Source organism: Procambarus clarkii, chromosome 43 (genome assembly GCF_040958095.1).
Source record: "Procambarus clarkii isolate CNS0578487 chromosome 43, FALCON_Pclarkii_2.0, whole genome shotgun sequence".
Taxonomy (NCBI): domain Eukaryota; kingdom Metazoa; phylum Arthropoda; class Malacostraca; order Decapoda; family Cambaridae; genus Procambarus; species Procambarus clarkii.
The window spans coordinates 2,462,599-2,468,446 of NC_091192.1; the positions used below are offsets into that span (position 1 = coordinate 2,462,599).

The window sequence follows — 5,848 nt, forward strand, 5'->3', positions numbered from 1 at the left end:
AGGTGATAGATCACTTGCGTCTAACTATCGACCAATTAGCCTAACGTCTATTGTGGGAAAGTTACTCGAATCTATAATAGCAAATAAAATTCGTCTTCATCTTGAAAAACATAAATTAATAATTGAGTCGCAACATGGTTTTATAAATGGCCGTTCATGTTTAACAAATTTGTTATCTTTTTATTCTAGCATTGTTGAGGCAGTTGATAGTGGTAAGGATTGCGATGTTGTATACCTTGACTTTAGCAAAGCTTTTGATACAGTGCCACATGAAAGACTGATTAAAAAGATAGAGTCTCATGGTATTGGGGGTGCTATATTAAGCTGGATTAGGGCATGGCTATACCAAAGGAAACAGAGAGTTAGTATAAATGGAATCAAGTCAGAGTGGGAAAATGTTGTAAGTGGAGTGCCTCAAGGCTCTGTCCTGGGACCTCTGTTGTTTATAATATATATAAATGATTTAGATTCAGGTTTGAGTAGCAACATTTGCAAATTTGCCGATGATACGAAAATCGGTAGGGAAATTAATTCGGAGGAGGACTCACTATCACTTCAAGTTGATCTAGATAGGGTTTTGAAATGGTCAAAGGATTGGCAGATGCAGTTTAATGCTGATAAATGTAAAGTTCTGAGGTTAGGTAATGATGATAGAGTTACAAGATACGAGCTAGATGGTGTTGTGATTGCGAAGTCGGATTGCGAAAGGGATCTGGGAGTTATGATTAGTAAGAATTTAAAACAAAAGGATCAATGCATAAATGTTCGTAATAAGGCAAATCGGACACTTGGATTTATTAATCGCAGCGTTAGTAACAAGACACCTGGTGTGGTGCTCAAGCTATATCTTGCTCTAGTTAGGCCCCATTTAGATTATGCAGTTCAGTTTTGGTCGCCATATTATAGAATGGATATAAATTCACTTGAACGTGTCCAGCGTAGGATGACTAAGTTAATTCCCCAAATTAGAAATCTTTCATATGAAGAAAGATTAACAAAGCTTAAGTTGCATTCACTGGAAAGGCGAAGAGTTAGGGGTGACATGATAGAGGTTTACAAGTGGATGAATGGACATAACCGGGGGGATATTAATAGGGTATTAAAAGTATCAACACAGGACAGAACACGAAACAATGGATATAAATTGGATAAGTTTAGATTTAGGAAAGACTTGGGTAAATACTGGTTCAGTAACAGGGTTGTTGATTTGTGGAACCAATTGCCGCGTAACATTGTGGAGGTGGGGTCCCTCGATTGTTTCAAGCACGGGTTGGACAAGTATATGAGTGGGATTGGGTGGTTATAGAATAGGAGCTGCCTCGTATGGGCCAATAGGCCTTCTGCAGTTACCTTTGTTCTTATGTTCTTATGTTCTTAAGTGATCTATCTCCTTTCTTAAAAATTGGTACCACATTAGCTACCTTCCATAACTCTTGCACTCTGCCTGACTCTATTGATTTATTAAATATGGTAGACAGTGGCTCGGAAAGCTCCTCTTTGCATTCTTTAAGCACCCTGGCAAACACTTCATCCGGCCCTGGGGATTTGTTTGGTTTGAGTTTTTCTAATTGTTTAGTTACATCCTCCCTGGTAACTACTAAACTAGTCAACCTGTCCTCATCCCCACCCACATAGACTTGTTCGGCTGAAGGCATATTGTTAAGTTCTTCTTTAGTAAATACAGATATAAAATATTTGTTAAAAATACTACTCATCTCCTTGTCATTATCCGTTATTTGACCTGTCTCAGATTTTAATGGACCTATCCTTTCCCTAGTCTTAGTTCGATATAACTGAAAAAAACCTTTAGGTTTTGACTTTGCTTGCTCTGCTATGCGAACTTCATAGTTTCTTTTTGCTTTCCTAATCTCTTTTTTAACATTTCTAACCAGTTGTATGAATTCCTGTTATAAACTGACTTCCCCATTCTTAATCCTTTTGTACCAAGCTCTCTTTTTACCTATAAGGTTCTTTAAATTATTTGTTATCCACTTTGGGTCATTAGTATTCGATCTATTCAATTTGTATGGTATACTACGTTCCTGTGCTTTGTTTAGAATATTCTTAAATAAGTTATATATTAAATCCACATCGAAATCCCCTTTTACATCACCTATCGCTGGGTTCATGTCTCGCTCCAAGACCAGCCCACACCCCATACCCAAGACTTTCCAATCTATTTGACCCAAATACAAGTGCCAACAGCATTTGGTGTTGCCAGGCGGTCACCCATCCAAGTACTAACCAAACCCAACGTTGCTTAACTTCGCTGATCGGACGAGAAGCGGTGTTCTCAACGTGGTATGGCCGTGGTATATATAAAATATTTGTTAAAAATACTACTCATCTCCTTGTCATTATCCGTTATTTGACCTGTCTCAGATTTTAATGGACCTATTAACAATATGCCTTCAGCCGAACAAGTCTATGTGGGTGGGGACGAGGACAGGTTGACGAGTTTAGCAGTTACCAGGGAGGATGTTCTTAAACAAATAGTAAAACTCAAACCAAACAAATCCCCAGGGCCGGATGAAGTGTTTGCTAGGGTGCTTAAAGAATGCAAAGAGGAGCTTTGTGACCCACTGTCAACCATATTTAATAAATCAATAGAGTCAGGCAGAGTGCCAGAGTTTTGGAAAGTTGCTAATGTGATACCAGTTTTTAAGAAAGGAGATAGATCACTTGCGTCTAACTATCGACCAATTAGCCTAACGTCTATTGTGGGAAAGTTACTCGAATCTATAATAGCAAATAAAATTCGTCTTCATCTTGAAAAACATAAATTAATAATTGAGTCGCAACATGGTTTTATAAATGGCCGTTCATGTTTAACAAATTTGTTATCTTTTTATTCTAGCATTGTTGAGGCAGTTGATAGTGGTAAGGATTGCGATGTTGTATACCTTGACTTTAGCAAAGCTTTTGATACAGTGCCACATGAAAGACTGATTAAAAAAATAGAGTCTCATGGTATTGGGGGTGCTATATTAAGCTGGATTAGGGCATGGCTATACCAAAGGAAACAGAGAGTTAGTATAAATGGAATCAAGTCAGAGTGGGAAAATGTTGTAAGTGGAGTGCCTCAAGGCTCTGTCCTGGGACCTCTGTTGTTTATAATATATATAAATGATTTAGATTCAGGTTTGAGTAGCAACATTTGCAAATTTGCCGATGATACAAAAATCGGTAGGGAAATTAATTCGGAGGAGGACTCACTATCACTTCAAGTTGATCTAGATAGGGTTTTGAAATGGTCAAAGGATTGGCAGATGCAGTTTAATGCTGATAAATGTAAAGTTCTGAGGTTAGGTAATGATGATAGAGTTACAAGATACGAGCTAGATGGTGTTGTGATTGCGAAGTCGGATTGCGAAAGGGATCTGGGAGTTATGATTAGTAAGAATTTAAAACAAAAGGATCAATGCATAAATGTTCGTAATAAGGCAAATCGGACACTTGGATTTATTAATCGCAGCGTTAGTAACAAGACACCTGGTGTGGTTCTCAAGCTATATCTTGCTCTAGTTAGGCCCCATTTAGATTATGCAGTTCAGTTTTGGTCGCCATATTATAGAATGGATATAAATTCACTTGAACGTGTCCAGCGTAGGATGACTAAGTTAATTCCCCAAATTAGAAATCTTTCATATGAAGAAAGATTAACAAAGCTTAAGTTGCATTCACTGGAAAGGCGAAGAGTTAGGGGTGACATGATAGAAGTTTACAAGTGGATGAATGGACATAACCGGGGGGATATTAATAGGGTATTAAAAGTATCAACACAGGACAGAACACGAAACAATGGATATAAATTGGATAAGTTTAGATTTAGGAAAGACTTGGGTAAATACTGGTTCAGTAACAGGGTTGTTGATTTGTGGAACCAATTGCCGCGTAACATTGTGGAGGTGGGGTCCCTCGATTGTTTCAAGCACGGGTTGGACAAGTATATGAGTGGGATTGGGTGGTTATAGAATAGGAGCTGCCTCGTATGGGCCAATAGGCCTTCTGCAGTTACCTTTGTTCTTATGTTCTTATGTTCTATCCTTTCCCTAGTCTTAGTTCGATATAACTGAAAAAACCTTTAAGTTCTGATCCAGCTCGAAGTAAACTCTCCTGTAGAGTGAGGATGTCTTTGGTTTCTGCTATGCATTGCAAGTGTTGCAATTTAGTGCGCAGTCCATTGCAGGATCTTTAGACCTCTAAGTTCTTGGAATTTGCTGATAATTCAGTGATATCCATGGAGTCTGATGAACACGCCATGGAAGTTGCAATTGGTGTATAGGTTCTTAGTGTCAGGAGTGAGGAACTGATTCAGAGGTATAAAACAGCCATAGAGTTAGTTAGGAGCAAGGGAGGAATCCCGATCATATGTGGCATTCTTCCAAGAAAGGGAGTGGGAAATGAATGGATATCGAGGGCACTTGGTGTCAATTGCCGGCTGGAAAGATATTGCAAATCAAATGCAATATCTTTCATAGACAACTGGGAACACTTCTATGGAAGAAATGAAATGTATGCTCGTGATGGGGTGCATCTATCGAGAGCTGGGGTTGTTGCTGTTGCGAACTCGCTAGAAGAAGTGGTTAGAGGTGTTTGTTTGGGTTTAAACTGTTAGTAGATAGAGGTATGGGAATTGATTTGGAGGAAGGAGGTAATAAAAGTATGTGTTTGTGGGAGAAAGGAATTGGCAAAACGATCAGGGAAAGAGAAGGTCCGCAAAATAACAATTCACTTAGGGTATATTACACTAACAGTAGAAGTCTAAGAAATAAAATTAACGAATTAAATGCTCTTGTCTGCACAGAAAAAATAGATATTATTGCACTTACCGAAACGTGGATGAATGTAGAAAATAGAGAACTATTAGCTGAATATCAAATATATGGATTTAAACTATTTCACACAGATAGATATATTAGACGAGGAGGTGGAGTAGCCATATATGTTAGGGACAATTTGAAATGTAGTCTCAAAGAGGGAATCAAAACAGAGCCACACACAGAAACTATTTGGATTGAATTAAACGAAAAAGCTAATAATATTATAATAGGAGTAATATATAGGCCACCAAATTTAGACAGAATGGAAGCAAAGCATCTATGGGATGAAATATCTAGAGCATCTAGATCTAACAGTATTTATGTCATGGGTGACTTTAATTTTAGCGGAATAAACTGGTTGAACAAAACAGGGAATAGTGAAGCAGAAGATTTTCTAGAATTAATTGACGATTGCTTTCTTACGCAACACATTAAGGAACCAACACGGGAAAATAATATTTTAGATTTAGTGTTAACTAACAGGGAAACGCAAATTAATGACATCGAAATAGGGAGTGAGCTAGGGAGCAGTGATCACAAAGAAATCAGATTTAGCATAGAATGGAATAGACCAGTAGGAGAAAATTCTGTTAAAGTGCCAGATTTTCGAAAAGCTGATTTTAATAGCCTAAGAAATTTTTTGGGTCAAATTGATTGGAAAGGCTTGGGTATGGGGTGTGGGCCGGTCTTGGAGCGAGACATGAACCCAGCGATAGGTGACTTAAATGGGGATTTCGATGTGGATTCAATATATAACTTATTTAAGAATATTCTAAACAAAGCACAGGAACGTAGTATACCATACAAATTGAATAGATCGTATACTAATGACCCAAAGTGGATAACAAAGAATTTGAAGAACCTTATAGTTAAAAAGAGAGCTTGGTACAAAAGGATTAAAAATGGGGAGGTCACTTTAGAACAGGAATTCGTACAACTGGTTAGAAATGTTAAAAAAGAGATAAGGAAAGCAAAAAGAAACTATGAAGTTCGCATAGCAGGGCAAGCAAAGACAAATCCTAAAG

General features: G+C 37.8%; 1 non-coding gene across 1 annotated transcript; it reads right to left on the minus strand.

Moving 5' to 3' along the window:
* Nucleotides 1-2,196: 2,196 nt before the first annotated feature.
* Nucleotides 2,197-2,315, minus strand: LOC123756060 (5S ribosomal RNA). The gene has a single exon (XR_006772605.1). It is a non-coding gene; the product is annotated as a 5S ribosomal RNA (ribosomal RNA).
* Nucleotides 2,316-5,848: the final 3,533 nt, after the last annotated feature.